At 34.8% G+C, this 25,349-nt stretch overlaps 1 long non-coding RNA gene across 1 annotated transcript; it reads right to left on the bottom strand.

Annotated features, from left to right (window-relative positions):
* Positions 1-18,558: 18,558 nt before the first annotated feature.
* On the bottom strand, positions 18,559-24,149 carry LOC140864057 (uncharacterized). Its single transcript, XR_012144095.1, has 2 exons — positions 23,890-24,149; positions 18,559-18,799 (listed from the first exon to the last, which is right to left on the bottom strand). It is a non-coding gene; the product is annotated as an uncharacterized lncRNA (long non-coding RNA).
* Positions 24,150-25,349: the final 1,200 nt, after the last annotated feature.

The raw sequence follows: 25,349 nt of genomic DNA, 5'->3' as shown, positions 1-25,349 counted from the left end.
TACAAACTGAATTTTGTATTCAGTACCTTTGTAAGAAAAAAATCGTTTCCACTGATCTAAACTACAAAATTGAATTAGGGAGTTAAAATAAATTTTTACTAACATGAGTACTGAACACAAAGTTCAGTTTAAATATTGGGATTTTAAAGCAGTTTGCCCAATTATTATCTAGATTAATTATTTTATTTAACACTTTTAAAAATAATATCAATAAATCTTATCAAATAAGTAGACAATTAGAATGGTCCTTACAAAGATTGCAATCAGGAGAAAAAAATACAAATATTAAAAATATTGTTGTTGCAAAGCTCTAAAATATCATTCAACTGAGTAGTTCTAATGATCACATAATAAACATTGTATTGTTTAAAAATTGTTACGCGTAGTTTTAAGTTTTAGTCGTATTAAAATTAAGTTTTAGAAACATTGATAAGCTTAATTTTATGTGATCATTGAAAAACAATGTATAAAAGCTTCTTATTTTATTCATGTTTAATATAGACATGTATTGTTGTAAACAAAAATACTAAATAGATATAAATTATAAACATATATCTTTTACATTTGATATGAAATAAACAAAGAGAAGATGGAATAATGATAATCAAATATATAGGTTGAATTTGTTAACATATATAGAAACTTAAAATCGAGAAGAGAAAACATACCGAATCGAAATACAATTTTCCTTTGACAAAATTGTGTTTTGTGTTTTCTATTTTAATCCATGTATAATCTATTGTAGTTTATAAATTAAGTAACAGATCAATATTTTGTTTTTAAATCATGTATTTTTGTAAACAAAATTACTGAATACAATATAAATTATAAACCTATATATCTTACATTTGATATGAGATACACAAAGAGAACAAGAAGTTGATGTTGTTTTTCATTTTCATTGGGTCATATATGCAAATCAAAATTTTATTTCAATAAGGTTGTTTTTCTAAACAACATATATAATGGAACTCATGTATTTAAGAAATTATTATTATTATTATTATATTTTGTTAATATAATCCGAAGTATATTAAATTTATAGATATTTCGTGTTTTACCTCAAATTTTGTGAGACCTCGATTCTAATCATCTAATCTCAGAATAAACAATAATTACGCATGCAAGATCTAAGATTAAAAGCAAAGTTTTTTTTTTTTTTTTTTTAAACAGGGTGACGCGCGGGCGCGCATACAGACCTGCCCGGGCCTCCGAGAAAGGGAGCAGAACGCGCGGGCGCTCCTCACCAGGCGCGGGCGCGCATGGCCTGCTGTTTTAGCTCAAAATAAGGCTCCAAAAGTGCAATCCAACACCCGGAAAGTCTCCGACATGATCCAACTAACACTTTTTCAACAACGAAGTATTCAATTACAAGAAAGAGTAGAACATGCATCCATTCTAAGTTTCAAAATCCAAAATACAAATCGAGTTCGAATACAAAACATATCAAGTTCGAGTTCTAACATGCTCCAATCTTAAACTAGATAAACATGCTAATTCGACTTCTAAACCGAGTCTTACTTCTACTACTTGCCCTCGAAGCTAACCATGCCTCTTCTGACTTGTTCCTGCCCCACCTGTTGCCAAGTACACATACAAAACAAAGCAACAGCCGGATAACCGGTGAGAACGACATTCCCAGTAAAAGCAACATAACAAGTAATACAAGTAACAAACATGCTTTCAATACAATAACAAAATCAATAACATCGTAATGAATGCATGTCTTTAAACAGGGATATTAAATCTGATAACGAGGGATTGCAGCTGTGCCTTTGGGATCCCGAGGGTAAGATCACGTAACAACTCACCGACTCTCCCAATCGAGGTGGTGCCACGTATCTCACTCCTCTAGACTTTGAGCAACTATAATGAGTATGCTAGCACCAGACGAAACGACTACGACCTGGGCCACTCAATCATAGTTCCCAAACGTCTAAACAAAAAGGGCGGTTCTGCCCGCTGAAAAAAAGATTGGCTCAAGATGAATGCATAACAGAAACATAAAACGTAAGCCAAAACAATCAAACAAAACACAAGTTCCTCATGCTAGAACAAGTGTAGATGCAAGTACGTGATTTCAAAAGGGAAAACTCGAGAACCACAGTCCCGAGTATGCTATCCCGCTGCGATGACTGCTTTTACCTTTCAATGCAGTAGCTCCAACTCTGGATAAGCTACAAAAGAGATTGTATAAACAACTACACAATCTAACAACAACAAGGCAACGGTTCAAGGAAAACTCTTTATACCGTTCTTCGTCCAACTCTCGACGAACAATGCTGCTAACACAGGGCTCGACAAACTCCAACGAATCTGTAAGAATTCAAGAGTTGATCAACAACCACGATCACTCACACGCCAAGACTTCAATCAATACAAAAACGATTCGAAAACCCAAAACTCAAACCGACGGCATAACGGCTATAAACTGAACAAACCGGAAATGCAGACAGCAGTTCAATACCGATATCAACTCATATCAATGCCCAAAACAACAATAACAAAGCAAACCCATCAATCTAAAAATCCACATTTTCGAAAATGGCTTCCAAAAATCATAACAAATCCGAACGTCGCTCTAATTCAAAACCGACAGATAATAAACGATCAGAACTCTGTCTAGAATAACATACTCGAATCTCGAATGATTCTAACAACATCCAAAAACTATAATGTATCCGATCGTAGAAGAACTTACAATATAACAGAGCTCTCACTGCAGTGATCGATAATCTGCCTTCAGAAATAAATTCCAACGGTCGGATCGAGCTCGGGATGAAATCTGGAAGCTTGAAGAATCGATTTCTTCAACAATGGAGGAGGGAGGCGTGAAGAGGAAGGTGATGGAGAAGAGAGTGGGTCCAAAATCCTTATAAATATCTATAAAAACCGATAATTGCATTTTAGTCCCTGAAAAATCCAATTTTTGCAAAAAGGACCCTGATCAAAATCAAACCGGCTCGAAAACTCTGTAATCTCTGATTAACTCAAATAAATTCAATTAAGATAAAAACGGGGCGTTACAATTCTCCCCCACTAAGAAGAGATTTCGTCCTCGAATCCACAAGAACCATAACTCATAAGATAGAATAAAGAACTAAAGACAGTAAGAAGAACTCACGTCATCCGAATAACTCCGAAAATCGATGTCTCATGTCAGATTCTGTCTCCCAAGTCGCTTCCTCGACGCCGTGACGGCTCCACTGCACTTTCACTAATGGAATCAACTTGGTTCTGAGTTGCTTTTCTTTCCGATCAAGGATCTGAATCGGTCGCTCAAAAAAGCTCAGGGTCTCGTCTAACTCGGCTTCGTCAGGCTGAAGGATATGAGAAATATCTGGTTGATACTTTCGCAGCATAGAGACGTGAAAAACGTCGTGAATACCAGATAAAGACGGAGGAAGTGCAAGTCTGTAGGCAAGATCGCCTATTTTCTCGAGAATTTCGTACGGACCGATGAATCTCGGAGATAACTTTCCTCTCTTACCGAATCTGACGGTGCCTCTGAACGGAGAAATCTTAAGGAATACACGGTCTCCCTGCTCAAAACTCAGAGGTCGACGTCTGACATTCGCATACTTCGCCTGTCTATCTTGAGCTGACTTTATTCTGGTCTGAATGATCTTAACCAGCTCTGCCATATCTCTAAGCATCTCCGGTCCCAAATCTGGTGACTCGGACAATTCATCCCAAAACAACGGAGATCGACACTTTCTACCATACAAAGCCTCAAAAGGCGCCATACCGATACTCGCTTGGAAGCTGTTGTTGTAAGAAAACTCGACAAGAGGCAAAGAATCCTGCCAACTAGTGCCAAAGTCTAGCACTACCGCTCGCAGCATATCCTCCAACGTCTGGATAGTCCGCTCTGACTGTCCATCTGTCTGAGGATGATAAGCTGTACTCAGATGCAATCGAGTACCAAGAGCCCCCTGAAGACTGTGCCAGAAGTGAGAAGTGAATCTAGGATCTCTGTCTGAAATGATCGACTTCGGCACACCATGCAATCTCACAACATTGCTAACATACAACTCAGCCATCTGATCATGACGATACATCATCCTGTACGAAATAAAACACGCAGACTTCGTCAATCGGTCGATCACTACCCAAATAGCATCGCATCCTCGAACGGATCGTGGTAGCTTCGTGACAAAATCCATAGAAATGTGATCCCATTTCCATTCAGGAACAGATAGGCTGTGCAAAAGACCACCTGGTCGCTTCCGCTCTGCTTTCACTTGCTGACAATTCAAACACCGAGATACAAATCTCGCAACATCGTCCTTCATTCTCTTCCACCAGAACTGACTCTTCAGATCGTTGTACATCTTACGACCTCCAGGATGAACGCTAAACCGACTGCAATGAGCCTCTCGGAGAATACGCTGTCTCAACTCCGAAATATCAGGCACAACAATACGATTATTCACGAACAAAACATCATCTCTAACCTGGAATTCAGACTGATGGCCCGATCTGACTTTCTCTACTGAAATCTGGATGCTCGGCTCAGACTTCTGTGCTTCTCTTATTGCAACAAACAACTCTGGCTCGGCTTGAATAGCAAACACTCTGATAGTCTCCCTATCTGTTTCAAACTCTAAACCAGAAGTGCAACAATCATCGATCAACTGGGAAACACCCATAGTAGAAAGAGATAAAGAACAAAGTTTTCGGCTCAAGGCATCTGCAACTGCATTAGACTTCCCCGGATAGTACTTGATTTCACAGTCGAAATCCTTCAACAGATCTAACCATCTCCTCTGTCTCATATTCAGCTCTGCTTGAGAAAACAAGTACTTAAGACTCTTATGGTCAGAAAAGATCTCGAAAGACTCACCATAAAGATAGTGACGCCAGATCTTCAGAGCAAAGACGATCGCAGCTAGTTCAAGATCATGGACCGGATAACGAGTCTCATGCGGTTTCAGCTGCCTTGATGCATACGCCACCACATGCTTATGCTGCATAAGAACACAATCCAAGCCTCGGTTAGAAGCATCACAATAGACTGTGAACCCTCCAGTACCCTTCGGAATAGTAAGAATTGGAGCACTGGTCAGTCTCCTCTTTAGATCAACAAAGCTAGCCTCACAATCTGGAGTCCAGACAAAAGGCGCATTCTTCTGAGTCAGCTGGTTAATAGGCTTGGCAATAGACGAGAAACCCTCGATGAAACGACGGTAATAACCAGCTAAACCCATGAAGCTTCGGATCTCAGGTACTGATGTCGGTCTAGGCCAATTCATAACCGCTTCGATTTTGCTGGGATCGACAGAAATCCCATATTCAGAAATAATATGACCGAGAAAGACAACTCGATCTAACCAGAATTCGCATTTCGATAGCTTGGCAAACAACTGCTCAACTCGCAAAATCTGCAAGACGATTCTCAAGTGCTCTGCATGGTCAGTACGGTTCTTCGAGTAGATAAGAATATCATCGATGAAAATAAAGACGAACTCATCTAAATAACGCTGAAAGATACGGTTCATCAAACCCATAAAAACAGCTGGAGCGTTAGTCAAACCGAATGGCATGACTATAAACTCAAAGTGACCATACCTCGTTCTGAATGCGGTCTTAGGAACATCTTCCTCTCGCACTCTCAGCTGATGGTAGCCTGACCTCAGATCAATCTTAGAGTAGACAGAAGAACCCTGCAGTTGATCAAACAAGTCATCTATTCGGGGTAAAGGATATCTGTTCTTAACTGTAGCCTGATTCAATTGGCGGTAGTCGATACAGAGCCGCATAGAACCATCCTTCTTCCGAACGAATAGAACAGGAGCACCCCAAGGCGATACACTAGGTCTGATGTATCCCTTGGCAATCAAATCCTCAAGCTGCTCCTTCAACTCTCTCAATTCAACAAGTGTCATACGATAAGGAGCTTTTGAAATAGGTTGAGTACCTGGCACTAAGTCAATGCTGAATTCGACTTCTCGAATGGGTGGCAATCCAGGAACATCTTCCGGAAACACATCAGCAAAATCTCTAACCACTGGTAAGTCAACCAAAGCTGGGCTAGATTTCAGTATATCAACCGCATAAACCAAAAATCCTTCTGCACCTTTCTGTAACAAACGAGTCATAGATAACACTGAAATCAAAGGAATTCTAGATCGAGAACCCTTACCAAAGAATTTCCACTCGTCTGCCATTTCAGGTTTGAACCTGACAACCTTCAGAAAACAATCAACTGTCGCCCTGTACTTGGTTAAAGCATCTATCCCGACAATACAATCAAAATCTGACAGCCCAAGTACAATACAGTCGAATTCTAACAAATTTCCCTCAAAACAAAGTTCACAGTTCCTGACTAGTCGGATAGAAACAATTCCTCCACCCAAAGGTGAAGTAACAGCTACTACAGTAGGCAACAATTCAGTTGGCAAAGCATGCAATAACACATATTTCTCAGAGATAAAGGAATGGGAAGCACCTGTATCTATCAAGACATGAGCAGAATGACCGAAAATCGAACAGTTACCTGCTATGACATCGTCAGGTGCTGCCTGAGCCTGATCCTCTGTCAATGCAAAGACTCGTGCTTGCTGTCTCGGAGGCTGATTTGCACTAGAGCTACCTCCTTGTCTGTTTTGCTGTTGCTGGGGTTGGAAAGAGTGCACTGCAGACGACTGCCTCTCCGGCTGAGCTGCAGGTCTAGACGAACTCCCACTCTGAGCTCTATCTCTATTACGTTGAGGGCACACTTTAGAGAAGTGTCCCGGTTGCTGACATGTGTTACAATTGCCGAAGACTCCCACACACTGATCCGGTGAGTGTCTTCCTCCACACTTGCTGCAGTACAAGGATGATGACCCAGAACTCGGTCCTGAACCGAATTGCTTCGAACCACTGGAACTGGACGAACTGTTCCCCTGTCTCTTGAACTGTTTACCTCTTGCCTTGTACTGATCCTTTCTGTTTCCCCCACTGTTTCCACCTTCATACCTCTGCTGCTGGTTCTGATGTTGAGGTGGCTGATTCTGGTACTGAGATGGTTGGTTCTGATACTGCCTCTGCTGCTGAGGTGCCCCCTGATTACCTCTTTGCCTCCACAAGCCTGCTTCTGCTCCCTTTGCGTAATTCATGGCATCCGAAAAGTTGCTAGGCCTGTTGGTGTTAACCAACGTGAAGACATCGGGGTTCAACCCGTTGATGAACTGATCTGCCTTAGCTTCTTCATCTCCGGCAATTAGCGGTGCAAAACGCAACAGACTATCGAACTTAGCCACGTACTCTTCAATGTTCAGATTCCCTTGCCTCAGATTTGCAAACTCTGCTCCCTTATCCTTACGATACGAGATAGGGAAAAACCGCTTATAAAACTCAGATTTAAAAAGAGTCCAAGTAACCTCTGTACCTCTACTCTCAATTGCTTTCTTTGTCATGATCCACCAGCTCTTAGCACCACCACGCAGCTGATGAATTACTAACCTGATTCGGCGGTCATCTGTGTAGTCAATGGAATCAAACAACTGATCCATATCATCAAACCAACTCTCACAGTCAACTGGATTTTCTGAATCCATCAACAATGGCGGATTGAACGACTGAAACCTCTTCAGCAAGGTTTCCATAGGAGTCGCTGAAGCATCCAACTGATCAACCTCAGTGCTAGCTTGCTCAGTCGCAGGGATAACTGGTGGTGTGTTTCTGTTTATCACTCGACGAGGACCCATCTGATAATCAAAGGTTAGCACACGAGATATCTCAATTGCTACCGTCAGTGCCCTTACAACCGCTTGGAATACCGAATACCAGTCGAGAACAGAAACAGTTATATCTCAAGTAGATCATGCTTTATTAATTTAAATCACACAACCATGTAATTCAAATAATGCTCAAACAATAAAGCATGCTCGCATGGAATTAAGTACACAATTAAATAATTCAAACACATGCGAGGAGTCATTGCACACAGAATCAATCTACCCCGCTCACTCTAGTTCGACCAAGAATCTTAAGGCTCTGATACCACTTAATGTGAGACCTCGATTCTAATCATCTAATCTCAGAATAAACAATAATTACGCATGCAAGATCTAAAATTAAAAGCAAAGTTTTTTTTTTTTTTTTTTTAAACAGGGTGACGCGCGGGCGCGCATACAGACCTGCCCGGGCCTCCGAGAAAGGGAGCAGAACGCGCGGGCGCTCCTCACCAGACGCGGGCGCGCATGGCCTGTTGTTTTAGCTCAAAATAAGGCTCCAAAAGTGCAATCCAACACCCGGAAAGTCTCCGACATGATCCAACTAACACTTTTTCAACAACGAAGTATTCAATTACAAGAAAGAGTAGAACATGCATCCATTCTAAGTTTCAAAATCCAAAATACAAATCGAGTTCGAATACAAAACATATCAAGTTCGAGTTCTAACATGCTCCAATCTTAAACTAGATAAACATGCTAATTCGACTTCTAAACCGAGTCTCACTTCTACTACTTGCCCTCGAAGCTAACCATGCCTCTTCTGACTTGTTCCTGCCCCACCTGTTGCCAAGTACACATACAAAACAAAGCAACAGCCGGATAACCGGTGAGAACGACATTCCCAGTAAAAGCAACATAACAAGTAATACAAGTAACAAACATGCTTTCAATACAATAACAAAATCAATAACATCGTAATGAATGCATGTCTTTAAACAGGGATATTAAATCTGATAACGAGGGATTGCAGCTGTGCCTTTGGGATCCCGAGGGTAAGATCACGTAACAACTCACCGACTCTCCCAATCGAGGTGGTGCCACGTATCTCACTCCTCTAGACTTTGAGCAACTATAATGAGTATGCTAGCACCAGACGAAACGACTACGACCTGGGCCACTCAATCATAGTTCCCAAACGTCTAAACAAAAAGGGCGATTCTGCCCGCTGAAAACAAGATTGGCTCAAGATGAATGCATAACAGAAACATAAAACGTAAGCCAAAAAAATCAAACAAAACACAAGTTCCTCATGCTAGAACAAGTGTAGATGCAAGTACGTGATTTCAAAAGGGAAAACTCGAGAACCACAGTCCCGAGTATGCTATCCCGCTGCGATGACTGCTTTTACCTTTCAATGCAGTAGCTCCAACTCTGGAAAGCTACAAAAGAGATTGTATAAACAACTACACAATCTAACAACAACAAGGCAACGGTTCAAGGAAAACTCTTTATACCGTTTTTCGTCCAACTCTCGACGAACAATGCTGCTAACACAGGGCTCGACAAACTCCAACGAATCTGTAAGAATTCAAGAGTTGATCAACAACCACGATCACTCACACGCCAAGACTTCAATCAATACAAAAACGATTCGAAAACCCAAAACTCAAACCGACGGCATAACGGCTATAAACTGAACAAACCGGAAATGCAGACAGCAGTTCAATACCGATATCAACTCATATCAATTCCCAAAACAACAATAACAAAGCAAACCCATCAATCTAAAAATCCACATTTTCGAAAATGGCTTCCAAAAATCATAACAAATCCGAACGTCGCTCTAATTCAAAACCGACAGATAATAAACGATCAGAACTCTGTCTAGAATAACATACTCGAATCTCGAATGATTCTAACAACATCCAAAAACTAGAATGTATCCGATCGTAGAAGAACTTACAATATAACAGAGCTCTCACTGCAGTGATCGATAATCTGTCTTCAGAAATAAATTCTAACGGCCGGATCGAGCTCGGGATGAAATCTGGAAGCTTGAAGAATCGATTTCTTCAACAATGGAGGAGGGAGGCGTGAAGAGGAAGGTGATGGAGAAGAGAGTGGGTCCAAAATCCTTATAAATATCTATAAAAACCGATAATTGCATTTTAGTCCCTGAAAAATCCAATTTTTGCAAAAAGGACCCTGATCAAAATCAAACCGGCTCGAGAACTCTGTAATCTCTGATTAACTCAAATAAATTCAATTAAGATAAAAACGGGGCGTTACAAATTTTGACGTGAAAAGCATTGACACCTACATGGTCAACAACTGTTGTGACAATAACTGATTGGATGTGCAAAGTGTCGCATCATTTGTTGTCCATGTAAATACTTATGATTGTTGTCCATGATACCAAATTTCTATATACATATATACATATATATATATATGTGTGTGTGTGTATGTATGTATAATCAGAGTTGTCTCATATATCATATATATATATATATATATATATATATATATATATATATATATATAGTGATTTCTTACCGAATTACTAATAAAATAAATAAAGATAATCAAATATATGATTTTAATTTCAAAATTTGCTATGATATTATCATTAATTTTTTATTTTAATTAGTTTTTGTGTGAAAAAATATCCAAAAATGATATAGATGATAATGTATTTATTTTTCTATCAAAATTTTAAATTTGATTAATTGTTATCATTATTTTTTAATTACACTTAATTTTTTTTGTATCCATATACATGTGAAAATATCCATAAATTGTATCTATAATGATATTCTGAATTTTGGTTCATAATTTAAAATTTGATCAAATGTTATAATTAATTTTTTATTTCAGTTAATTTTTGTGTCTGCATATCGTGAACATTTCTAAAAATTCTATATATGATAATATAAAAATTTTCAATTATATATTTGATTAGATGTTATCACTTATTAATACTTTTATATTTATTATAATATACTACTTTTTGTTTTAAAATTAAAAATTTGATATGACTTTAATATCCGTATTTTCGTGTTCATATATTTATATATACATATATATGTTAAAATTTTCTTAAATGCTATTAATAACGCACAAATTTTTTATTCAAAATTGGAAATTTGATCGAATTTTTTAACTAATTTTTTATTTTATTTAATTTTTTTGTATCCAAGTCTACATAATTTTTTTTTATAAACTACATGTATTCTTTGTATCCACATATGCATGAAATATTTTATAAATGACATATATATGTGTACTAATTTTCAAATAAAATTTTGAACTTTGTTAATATATTATCATTTTTAAAAAAAAATTAGTTATTTTTTGTTTATATATATTATAATTTTCTATAAGATATTATAACCGACCCTTATTGAATAAAAATAATTAAAGTAATCAAATATATTTATCGAAAATGAAAAAAAATTGATATTTATTCTTCAGATATTTATTTATATTTTTTTCTATTAGTAACGATTTCACACAATTAAGATAAAAAAGCTAATTTAACCTCACAAATATATCATCTGTATTTAAGCGTTATCTAAAATAATATTAATATTTTTTGCAACAATATTTTAAAACCAAATAAATTTATTATATCATATCAATAATTTTAGATAAAATTTCAAATACAATTTTTTCATTAATACTAATTGACATATAAAAAAAAAATTTGTATTTGATTTTTTAAGTAAAATCAAAATTTATTATTAAAAAAAACAAGATTATTTTAAATAAATATTTAATTTAATTTTTAAATATTATAAATTTAAATTTAATCAATTATATATAAATTACTAAACCGATCGAGTTCGAAAAACTATATAAATTAGTATATTTTCACGAGCCAACAAAAATGAGCCGAGCCCGATCCACAATCCGAGCTCAATCTGGTGAGCCACTAAACGATCCAAGCCCGAGCCCGAGCCAAAAAGCCACTAAACAAAACGAGCCCGAGCTCGAGCTGGCGAGCCACTAAACGAGCCGAGCAAACGAGCCATTAAACGAGCCAAACCTGAGCCTGAGCTAATGAGCCACCTAAACGAGCCGAGCTCGAGCTCGAGCTCGAATTTTCGAGTCTATTAACGAACATGTTCACGAGCTAACGAGCCAAACATCCTTAAGCTCAAGCTCGGCTCGTTAAAATTTTCGAGCCCAAAATCAAGCTCGGGCTCGGCTAGATAAGCTTAACGAATGAGCCCGAACAAGCTTTTTCACGAGCCGAGCTTCGAATTGCTCGCGAACAATTCGCTTCATTTGCATCCCTAGAAGATATGGCTTCGGTTCCAGGCCCTTTACAGCCCCAACCCTGACCAAGCTCGACCATAGGGATCCTAAGGCACATATCTACACGCATGACAGCAGCTAAAACCGTCCCCTTGCATCAAAACGTGACCATGCCACATGTAATTCAAGCAAAAGCATGAGATATGCTTTTCAAGATTTTCGAAAAATATTAGCAACCATCAATGAAATCTGACATAAACAAACTTAAATAACTTATATGGTGTCAAATAAGAGAATTCAACATGTCTTTCACCGAGATTTAAATGAAAACGAAACTCTTGATGTGTGTACAACGCTTCGAAACGAACGGATCACCAAACCGATTTAAAAATCTCTAACTCACGGCTATGGAGGCTGAAGAAGATGGTGAAGAATCTGATGAATGACGTGGGAGTGGCGGCTGAGACGTTTTGGGCATGGGATTTGGGTAGGTTTAGTCCTTAGGTTCCGCTTGTTACGTGTGATGAGATAGACAAAGGATTGATAATAAGAAGGATTAAAAAATGAAAAATATGGATAAATAATATGACGGGATAAAATACATGATGTTTGATATGATGATAACATTAAGGATTAATTTTGTGTATTACCATGAAAGGACTAAAATATCCCCATGAATTGTAAATAATTACCTAGGTCTTAGTCTAAATATAATAAACAAAACAATAAATAATATGAAAAAATAATAGTAGTAATAAGAAATAAATAACTGGATATTTTTTTTAAAATATATTAATATTATCGATAGTAAGTACAATAGAAAATGAAGAAATAAGTCTAATATAATTAAATTAAATATTTTGATAATATTAATAAATTCTAAAAGAATTTCGAAAATAAATTGATAATAATAAAGAATAGGAATATATAGAAATAAATATATCTATGAAATAATAAAGAATATGAATAAAAATAAATATATCTATGAATAATATAATAATAAAATAATAATAATAATTTATTATTATTATTATCATTATTATCATATTAATATTAAAAATTATTTGTATTAATTTTCAAAGTGTATTTTTATTATACATTTATTATTCTCATGTAAAGTGTTATTTCTTTCTGTTTTTTTATTAGTATAATTTATATATTATTATTAATTGAATTCTTACTATCAATTATTTTTATTAATATTTTTACATTTAATATCACTATTTTTATTATTATTTATTTAAATATTACTTCCATTAATTTTCTTACTATTTTCCAGTTAATGTTATTATTGACTGAAATATTATTATTATTTGTTACTAATTCATTTCTTTTTGCTACTTCTTCTTACTCGTCATTGTTATTATTTATTAGAAAACTATATTAATTTATTTTTTTATTTATTAAATTCTTATATCTCACAATACATATTATTAATTCATTTCTTACTATTACTTATTAATATTGTCACTATTCTTGTCGTTTCTAGACCATTATTTATAATACATTTATTTCTCATTATATAACTATTATTATTAAAATAATATTATTAAATTATTTCATTTTAATTTATTTAATATATCTTATTACTTCATTTTTACATTGGTTATTACTATTTTACTATTTAGGATAATTGAATAATAATATAATATCATATTTTTTGACGAAGTAAAATTATTTGAAAAATTAAAAAATTTAAAAATATTAAGCAGTGAATCGTCAATCAGGGTTGACGATGTAAATTCACATTTAATTAGATTAACAAATTGAATTTCTAAGTAACTGCATTTTCCATTTTTCTCTTTATAAGCAGTAATAAAGTAAAATACTCTTTAAAAAAAATTAATAAAGTAAAATAATAATAAAACCACCAATTCAAAAGTTTGACGTATTCAAAATTCACAAGGGTATAAAAGTAAAAATAATAGTTATCATTAGATTTACGAAAACAATCACACGGCCCACCAAGTGATTAATAGTCTCCCTTTTTGTGTGAACAGTGCGGGCTTTATGCGGGCTTCTTTAATAATTTGAAAGAGTAAAAATCGTACCAAACTAAGGATTATGAGAAATTAATAGTTAATTTACCTCTTATTACATGTACCAAACATGGCCTTAGGGTATAATTTTAATAAAATTTAATTAGGATAATAATTAGTAAATGTTTTATTAAAATACAATTTAAAACTCCCAATTTAAAGATTTAATCTGATACTGAATCATAAATTCCGAAATAATAATTTAGGGGATTTTAAAGAGTCCTAAAAAGTCATAAAAAATGATTATTTTGAAGAAAAATGGAATACTATATATCTATAATTATTAATACTATAACTTTCATGAATTAATACCTTAAAATAATATTTTAAAGTCTATAAAAATCTCATAAAATATTTTGGATGAAAATCCAGCATCTCGTTCGTCCACGGTTCCGTCTACGCTATAAAATAAAACAATTACTCAAAAATCCATAAATTCCATAATTGCGGGTAATGAGCCAAGTCATGTTGGGTTTAATGCTTATTGGGCCAGTCTAGGAATTTATGGGTTTAAGTTAAGTGGTCAACAGTTCGAACAAGTCCTTGGAAAAATAAAAGGTCCGTAAATATATACTTAATTAATGCATGCATTTTTATTAGATATATAAGTATGATCTTTAAGAAAATAAATTAAATATATATTTACAGGCAAATTTTCATGAAATAAAAAAATGAAGAAAATTTTTAAGTTCATGCATCATGTAAAAATTTTTATGTTAAGTTTGAAGGCATGTTAAGAAAAATAACATTTTTATGAAAGTTGAAGTGAATGTGGAAAGTGATGTGGTTGGAGGCCGGGATACCTGAGCTCGGTGACCTTTCTGATAATATTTATGTTATAATGAGTTTATGGATCCAACATCGAGTGTTGGTGAAGTGGCAGCATAAAGGTGGAAACCACTCCGCCACGTACATTGATTTTTATGATTGATCAATCGTTAAGTATGAGGTCACCGACACGGATACGACCTGTTGAAAATTAAAAAATTAAGACATGTCAATTTATGAAATTTATTAAGTATGATGTTTATGATATAATAAGATGATGATTATGATTAATTTCTACTTGTTCATATGCATATATTTTTAAGATCATGCACGTATAAGTATATTCACGTATTTTATATGATGTGTGCTTTTGTGTGGTTTCATGTTGTTACCTAAGGATAGTACGTGCTGAGCCTCTAGGCTCACTAGATTCAAATGGTATAGGTGAGCAAGATATTAACGAAGAGAATGTGTTTCCGACTGGCGGCGATGTCGTATGAATATCCGTGCAGCTAGTACCCGTGACCATTGCTTAATTTATGAAATTAATGTTTGAGAGTTAAAATAAATATTCCGCACATGCTTTATTATTTTGAATTTTGAGAGTATGCAGAGATTTTATATTTACGTATTTATGTTCAAGATGCATGAGATTTTTATTATTATTTAGTGATTAATTTTATGCATTTATTTGAATGTAATATATTTATATATATATTGTATATTAAAGTATGCTAAATTATTTTAAGTATGATATATATATATATATATATATATATATAATATTATTATTATTTAATAGTACTAAAATAAATTATTGTTTAAAGTATATTTAAGTTAAAAAAATCACTAGTAGTTTTAGGTCATTTCAACATGTATGAAACTAAATTTGTTTGAGATACTACTAAGATTTACATTATAAGTGGAAAGAAAATGTTCGAATAATGTATGTTATGGCCCTGATGCGGTGGGTAACAATAACCGTTCTATGACCTCACCCCTTAGAGGGATTATATACAGGGGACTAATCAGTTAGCCACAAGTAATGAGAGGATTTGCAGTGTTTTTGAATGATAATTATGTTATGATCACATGCTACGTTATGAGATGATCTGAATCTGTTTAAATCATTTTTATGAATATATATATATATGATCGATCGGTCCCCACTTGCTGAGTGTTTCCTAAAACACTCACCCCCCTTACTTTTCCTCCCTAGATGTCGAAGAAGATTTAGATGATAAAGAGCAGGACACGTTTCGGGGTTGGTAAAAAGAAGACATCGATTTCTGATTTCGTTCGATTATTCTGGATTTGTTGGATTTCAGTACTTTGAATTATTTTGTGTAATGGACGCTTCCGCAAGTTTTACTAGTATTTACTATTTACTTTTTGGCTAAGTTTTGTTGGGATGTAAGACAAGTTATTTTGGCTTTTATTTATGAATAAAAAACTGGTTTGACATATATTGTACCCAATGGCGGAGCTAGGATTATCATTCTACCCGGGCTAGAATTTCAAGCCCTCCAATGCTTTAATTTTTCGAATTGAATTACCCGGGCTAATATCAAATTATTCCAAAATTAGTCAAAATTTACATATAAAAAATTTTGAAAAAAATTTGTGCCGTCCACAGCTCCGCCTCTGACTGTACCTACGAGGCTTGTTGCTTTATAATTTTTATAAATTTAAAACAACGCCAGTGACACGTCTTGGACACGGGGCGTGACACGAACGATAACACATGGGCGCATAAAACAAATAGATTTAGGATCACCTTGTCGGAGCCCTCGCCCAGGAATCACATTCCCTACAATATCTTTGTTTAGTGCAAAGGAGTATGTAATTGTCCGCACACATTTTATCATGACCTTTTCAATCCATGCAGCAGCGAACCCCAGTTTATCCATAACTCTTTCAAAACAATAATTTTTTTTTACTGATTTTCAGAAATTTAAATTTCGAGTCAGCCACGAATCGATCACGATGACACAACAAATTGAAGAGAGAACAAGTATAGAGTGTTGGGTCGGACAGATAAAGGAAACTAGTTATTGGTTATTATAATGTAATTTGTGGTTTTTAAAAATATATAGTATTAATTCTATGAATTAGGGCCTAAATTCTTTTATTTAATTAAAATTTATCAAAGTTGCGTCTGGATACAGGATTTTCAATTTATTGCTAATATTGAAACAATAAATTGAAGCCTAACTCTATATATTAAGATACCGTTTGGTTTGAGTAATGATATAAGTAATATATAGATAAGTAATATAATGTAATAAAAAATAAATACGAAATGATATTTAAAATAGTATTGGATTTGATTGATAGATTATAATTTATTTAATTTGATTGATTAAATTTTATATAAAAATGTTAAATAACTATTTTGTCATTTTAACAATAAATAAAATAAAAATTATATTATTTATAAGGGGTAATGTAGTAATTTAAATTCAATGATTTGATTGATGTGAGATAAATAATTAATGATTTGATTGATGTAAAATAAATAGTTAATATATGGATAAATAATATGACGAGAAGAACGAAGATGTGATTGATGAGTTATACATATATTAGTAATATGGTGAACATAACTGTGTCTAATTGTTTACACACTCGTTATATAAAATAAAATAAATTTCAAATAACTATATTATTGGCTGAATTTGAAATCTATCCAAAATATACAAATTGAAATGAGTAAATTCGTATCCAAATTTCTTTCATGAAAGCCTATAATATTTACAAAATTTTAATTAATTTCCCAAGCCCAACTTTCGTCGCCAATAGATATTTAAGAATCTATTTCTTATTTTTTTAAAATTTCCAAAAATATTAGGTAGTATTTGCAACCCTTAAAAATAAGTGATCATGAATAAAAAAAAAATACATAATCACTTATTTTTAGAAGTTGCAAACACTATCTAAATATTTTTATACGAAGAAAACATCTTAAAATTTCTAAATCGTAGTTTAGCTGAATTTTTTATCACAACTAGTGAAAAATGCACACGCTTCGCGTGTGTTAAAAGATGAGTTTTTTTCATGTGAAAGGAGAGAGAGGTTTTTAGTGGGGTTGTGGGTAGGAAATGTAATTATGGATAACAAAAAAATGAAGGAGGGAAAAAGTGGAAACAAAATATGGTGTCCATACATAAGCCGTTTTTCTAGGTGTCTCAACTATTTTAATATAATACAGATAATCAAAATCGAACCTATTTAATTTAACCATTTTTAATAGTATAAAATCGAAATTTTGCTCACCTTAAATATTTTTTTAATTTAATTAAAAATTTCTTAAATAATTATTCAAAAAATTTGTAATATCCTAATAAAATATCTATATTATTGATTTTTTTTAAATAATCATATACGATATAAAAAAATAGTATAAATAGCCATTTTAAAAGTTTTAAGTTTTGTCGTCATCTTTAGATTTTCGAAAAAATAATACAATACAACCCCAAAAATGTTTAGGTATGTATAATCGCGCGCGAAGAAGACAGTAAAATTCTCTCTCCGAACTCTGAAGTTACATATTCGATTTTTTTGTCCACCAAAAAATAATTAAATGACTTCCTAAAAAAAGAAGAAAATTATATTGTCATGATAATTTTTTTTTTTTTACTTATATTGTTTATATTATATTCGACCACAACATATTGCAAATAAAATCCTTCCAGGTAATATTTTCCAAAAATACCATAAATATAACCAAACTTTCAGAAGATACCATAAACATAATCGAAGTACTTGAAAACTACGAGTAATGGAAGATAGCAAAAGCGAAACCACAAATAGAAGGGAGCGAGAAATATCCGATCTTGTTTCTGCATTAATAGTAATACCAAAAAAACAGAACAAGAAAAAAAATGATTTATATGTGCTTAAGAGCATAAATACAAAACATTATTATTCCATCCGAGGCGTCCCCCAAGTCTGCAGTAAACAACATAATCAAGAAACTAGAGACAAAAGCTAGATAATTCACATCTCTCTTCACTTCTCTTCGGGGTTGGGCTTCTCGAAAAACGTCTTTCTCAACCAATCGAAAGGCTGTCCAATTTGAAAATTGAAGGGAAAATCTAAATCAGAAATATAAAAGAACGCAAAAAAATTACACACTTAATTAACCACATCAAGAATGTTCAACATACAGAGTGCAATGTTGAAGGTGCTCAAACAAGCATAATGACTATCTCAATCCCCTCTTTGGGTTACAGAGGGGAAAGATCTGTATGTATATTAATAAGTAAAAACACGATAACAGAGCTCCAAAGCATACATAATAGCCAAGTATATGTTACCATGAAATTTCAAGATGCCATTTAGAAACATGTTTACAAGAATTTCAACTATATAAAAGATAAAATAACAATTCTCTACAACCTATCACGTAGAGGGTAAAATCCATTACTATTAAATGCATGCTTCCACTAAGGTCACTGGCCAACTAAAATAGGAGTGGGGAAACTCCATACATTGTCATTAAAATAGAAAAACAATCATCCTTCAACTCCTGCTTTCTCACTAAATTGATTAATCATACATTAACTTCTCTTCTCCATTATGTTCTTTACCATATCAACACACATTCTCTAAATTTCTCATGCCTATTATGCAATGTTTCTAAAAGCGTGCTATAGCGCAATTTTCACGCTGAGAGCTATATAACACTCAGTCTTTTGCGGTGTGTACAATTGCGCTTTTCAGGGAATAGCCCACGCTTTTTGGGCAAAAGAATAAAAGCCAATAAATTAATTTTTTGACCTAAAATTCCTCACGCGAAGAAAACTTAGAGCCCCACTGAGAATCGAATTATTTTTCCAGAGCTGATTTCAGAGGTGAAGATGAACCCTAGGTCCGATTTCAAGGCAGACTTCAGGTGCGACTTTGTGCTCTTTTTGGGGCGTTTTTGAGGTGATTTTTGTTCGAAAAGTTGAGCAACAATTATTGGATTTCAAAGCAGATTTCAGGTGCAAATTTGTGCTTTTTTTGGGCGATTTGGGTTTAATTTCTGGGCAGATTTTGTTGGATTTATTGGTTGAATCTTCGGCCGAATATTGGGCAGATTGTTGACTTAAAAGTGATTGTAAATGTCTACGAATTCTTCAAAAAAAGATATTGGTTGGAAGTATTGTTATCAAAATGAGGGAGAAAAATCCATTCGGTGTAAATTTTGTCACCATGTATCGAATGGGGGTATTACTCGCCTAAAGCAACATTTAGCTCAAACTCATAAAGGCGTTGCATCATGTGTTAGTGTTCCGGACGATGTTAAGCAGGAAATTATAGAATCACTTGAGAAATCTAGAGAATTTAATAGCAAACAAAGCGAATTGTTACGAGAGATTGGTGAGGGTCCCCGAGGTCATATGCAATCATCGAAACATGGAAATGAAAGGGGCAGCTCAATTGGATTTAGTGGTACTACTGGCACCCAATCAAAAGGTACTCTTGATGGCTTTGTTAGTTTGGAACCTAGACAAAAAACCCTCAATTCAGCCTACAAAAAAGAATTGCTTGTTGATGTGAAGCGTAGAGTTGGTCATTTTATTTACTCCGCTGCACTTTCTTTAAATGTTGTGAACGATCCTTATTGGTTGCCTATGGTTGAGGGGATTTCCGAATATGGAAAAGAGTTCAAGCCTCCCTCGATGCATGAATTAAGAACTTGGATACTTAAGGCCGAGATTGATGATATCAATATTATTTATGAGGAGCATAAAAAGGTATGGAAAACGTATGGATGCACTATTATGTCCGATGGTTGGACGGATGGTAAGAGTAGAAGTTTGATCAATATTTTGGTGAATAGTCATGCCGGAATTTTTTTTTTAAAATCTATTGATGCATCAACTTCTATTAAAAATGGTGAATTGATTTTTAACTATCTTGATAATGTTGTTAAAGAGGTGGGAGAGGAAAATGTGATTCAAATTATCACAGATAATGCTTCGAATTGCATCAAAGCTGGGGAAAAAATTATGGAGACTAGAAAGAGGATTTGGTGGACACCTTGTGCGGCGCATTGCATTGATCTAATGCTGGAGGATATTGCAAAATTGAAGATTTTTACGGATACAATTGAGCATGCTAAGGTGGGTTGAAAGAAAGTACAAGCCAATTTGGAAGAAAATAGATGCACGTTGGACTCCACAACTTCATCATCCTCTACATGCGGCTGGGTATTATTTGAACCCGCAATTGCGTTATGAAGAAAGGTTCTATGATTGTGATGAAGTTAGAGATGGAATGTATGCTTGCATGGATAAGATGTTGACACCCGATGCTCGTCTTAAGGCGGACATCCAACTGGATATTTATAACAAAGCAGAAGGAGAATTCGAAAGTCCAATGGCAATAAAAACAAGAATGTTGCGGACTCCGGGTAAAATCCTTTACTTTTTAAAATTTTATTTTTGTACTTAACACTTAGTTACTTACGTTTATATTTCTATTTTATACTTATGTTCTTAGATTTATGTTATAATTAGCCAAGTGGTGGGAACGCTTTGGAAGTAAGACACCCGAGCTAACTAACTTTGCCATTCGAGTGCTTAGTCTCACTTGTAGTGCTTCAGGATGTGAAAGAAATTGGAGCACTTTTGAGTCGGTAGTTATTCTAAATCGACTTGAATTTAAATTGTTTAAAATTTTTTATATTATACTTTTAACTTTATATGCATAATTCTTTGTAATAATAGATTCATACAAAAAAGATGAATAGACTTGAACATGCAAAGTTGAATGCGTTGGTGTTTGTGAAGTATAACTTCAAGCTACGGGAGAGAAGCATTAGGAGGAGAGATAAGATTGATCCCATTGTAGTTGATGAAATTGACTCGGATGATAAATGGATAACTGAGAAAGAAGATCATGTCCTTCCTGTAGATACTACATGGCTCGAAGATGATATATTTGAAAGTGATCCTATTGTTAGTGTGCCGCCAGATGCCTTTGATAGTCTTTTAGACTCGGATAAACGAGTTGAAGATGTTGAGAATGCATTTGAGACTCATCCCATGGTTTCAAAAAAGAGAGTTGGTGAAAGTTCAAGTAAATATATGCAAATTATTTATTTTATCTACGTCACGTCGTCACCTACCATTTATTCTTAAATCTCGTCTCTTATATAATAGGTGGTGGTAAAGTCAAAGGCAAACAAGCAAGATTGAGTCTTATTGATGAGGAAGAGAACGATATGGATGCTGAAATTCATTGTGGAGTGACTTCAACAAACTTTGATAGCAGAAATTTTCCAACCATAGATAGTTTTGATGATGATAGTTATGTAGAGTTGGATGATACCGATTATTTTTAGATCATGTCGTTTTAGTTGTAAGACTTTCTAAATTATTATGGTTTCATAACTAATTATCTCACTTATTTATTTATATAAGTATATTTCTTACTTGTATATATAAGTATATTTATATTTTTTTAATTAAACAATTGACGTGCACGAATAGCTTATGCTACGCGCTGCGCTATTTACGCTACTCTATCACGAGACAAAAACACTACAGGCCAACGCTACGCCTTAAAAACACTGTTATTATGTACCTCTCCTCTTACTAATCATAGATTGCTTGTGAAACAATTCATTGATATGGATACCACCATTGAGAAGCCAACGATGAAGCTTTGAGTACTGTCAATCATCCTCAGACCTCATTCAAGTAGAATATAGAGCTTCATGTACTTCAAAAATAAAAGCATTTGCTCCATTGTAGCCTATGGCATATATAATCGGGAGGCCATTTAAATATATAGGTCTGGTCTTGTTTTTAATTCAATAAAAGGGACTCTTGACTTTTTAATTCAGTCAAAGGGTCTCAATTAAGGGTAATTTGGTCTTTTTTTTTTTTGAAAAAAAAAATTATGTCCAACTCTCATTTTCCCTCCTCACTCCCTCCCCTCTCTCCTCTCCAAGATTCGAACCTGACACTCCTCTCTCCTCTTAGACTTTAACTACTAAACCACCAATATTTTTGATAATAATACTACACAGTAAAATATATAAACAATGGTTTGGGTTGACCCAAGCCTGGGTCGATTTGGTCGACCCAGGCTTGGGTCAACACAGGCTTGGTCGACCCAAGCTCGACCCAAGCGGTCGACCAAGCTTGGTCGACCGCTTTCCCAAGGCGGTCGACCGCTTGGGCAGTGAACCGAGCCCAAGCCTTGGTCAACCGCTTTTCCAAGGCGGTCGACCGAGCCCAAGTCTTGGTCGACCGCTTTTCCAAGGCGGTCGACCGAGCCCAAGTCTTGGTCGACCGCTTGGGCAGGAAAGGCGGTCAACCGCTTGGTGAATTTAAAAAAAAAAAAAGATGAGCGAAAATGAGGAAGGGGAGAGAGAGAAAAGAAGATAGAAAAAAAAAACAACGCAGAGACGTGAAAGAAGAAGGAAGAGGAGAGAGAAAACATTTAAAGCAGGGGTAATATAGTCTTTCCAATCAGAGATCTATCTATTGAATTAAAAACAAGACCAGGTCTATATCCCTTATTTTTCCTATAATCGGGAGTCATTAAATGAATATGAATATAGTTTCATTCAACAAGTCAGCTAGCTACCAGATGTTTACACTAAACAAGATAAACTCCATCGAGTGTGCATAGAAAAGCTAAAAAGTGTCTATAGGATTATTCGGTCACCTCATGCCACCTTTCCAGGTTAATTAAAACTCGGTGTTATTACAGCTCAAAAATAAATTAAAAAAAAAACTTAGTGTATTATCTTATCAGTTTTTTCCCGAGATTATATTGGGTTGAGTCTTTGAAGAATGTAATTCAGATGGGATTGATTTGGTCGCTGCTTTCACAAGGCATAAACTCAGGGCACGAGTTTATACATCGCAGGATAATTTTTCACATCAAGATTTGATCTTCTCATGCTAAAGCGAATTCCAACTATCAAATCCCACACAAAAACATACACAAACCACACAATCTCAGGACTCTGGAAATTGATATTAAAATTCGATAAACAAATTCTCGTCAAAACAGAAGATAATTATACTTCCGCATCAATCATCGACAATATTGGTAATGAGGGAGATCAAAGCGTCTGATACAAAAAAAAAAAGTAAAGCGGAAATTTCAGATCGATAACGAAATGGAGAAGTCAGAAGAATATTCAAAACCTGAACGAAATAGAGGGCGGTCGTGCCGGCGGCGACGCCCCAGAAGGCGGCTGCCTGGACGTCAACATATTGGATTCCGGGGCGGAGGAACTTGAAAAGTCCGGATCCCGACGCAGCTGGGCTAGCCATGGTCGATGGAAGGAACCCTAAAATTTGGCAGATTCAGCACTTTGTGTATCTTCTCCGCGCGTGTAAACTGTGAGCAAAGGAAACAAAGATGGAAATGGAAAGACTTTCTAGTTTCCACGTAATAACGTTATTATTTTTGGGTTTTTTTTTATTACAAAAATTTAAAAAATATGGAGCTTTTTGACTTTAATTAATAATACAGCTACACGGAATGTATACAACAGGCAATTCAACAATTTTATTAGATGCACATGCTCGTTAATACATACAAACTCTCCATCATTCTCAATAAAGGTTGACGAAAACACAACAAACGTTTTCATAATAAGTTTCTAAAGTGTCATAGTAAACTTCGCTGTGAGTTTCTTTTGAAGAAATAATGTGTTGATATGACATCGTCGTAACCATAAAATACTATGTAAATTAATTTTTTTTCATGTCAATAAGCTCCAATTGCATCATAGAAATTGGAAAAAATTGGTTTTTTCGTAAGCAAAGAAAGCAAGAGAAAGATCGATCAAGACATCATCATACCTGAGGGTTGTCTTCTCTGACCTTCTTTTTATGGTTAGCTATGAAAAGCAGTAAATGAGAACTAGGACTAATGCCACAGTGTATGGCTTTTGAAAACACTTCGCTGGACTGTTTTTTTTTTTTTTTTTTGCTCTTTATCTTTATATCGAAATGAGTGTTTTCAGGTCTTGAATACAATATCTTTCTCAATTATGGGAGTTTGATGCCACTTAGGCTACAAGCATAAGACACGACTTAATATCACATATTATTAACATAATAGATAAACTTCTCTTCGTAATCGACAAATCAATTATTCTACCGCCTCTCCGTAGCTCCTAGTTTCCTGTAACATCTTGTAAGAAATATATCCGATAAATCGAAAAACACGTCCTATAAAACGAATCATGAGCAATCAAGCCGAATCTGATGGACAAATATTGAATGAATCAAATATCCAAATTGTAGTAACCCAGATTCTATTTTAAGATAATAATATGTTAAACATGATTAAGGGTTAGTAATTTCGGAGTATTATTGGACTTCGGAAGGGAATATAGGCTTTTGACTTTGGGCCGGATCGGAAGCTCCGAACCCAGATCGGAAGCTCCGATTCCAACCACTTCGGAAGCCTAGCGGAAGCATCGAGATCGAAAGCTCCGATCCTGGAACGGACGTTCCGATCTCCAGCTGCCAGCAATGCTCGATGACTCAGCCACGAGTTTTGACAAGTGTTGAACGTAGAGCAGATCGGAAGCTCCGATCGCCCGATCGAAAGTTCCGATCCCGACGTGTCACACATGCACGCAGTGAGCTGG

This window comes from Henckelia pumila, chromosome 4 (assembly GCF_033568475.1).
Source record: "Henckelia pumila isolate YLH828 chromosome 4, ASM3356847v2, whole genome shotgun sequence".
Taxonomy (NCBI): Eukaryota; Viridiplantae; Streptophyta; class Magnoliopsida; order Lamiales; family Gesneriaceae; genus Henckelia; species Henckelia pumila.
Note: the sequence above shows the minus strand (reverse complement) of the source record. Positions and strands in the feature narration are given on the sequence as shown.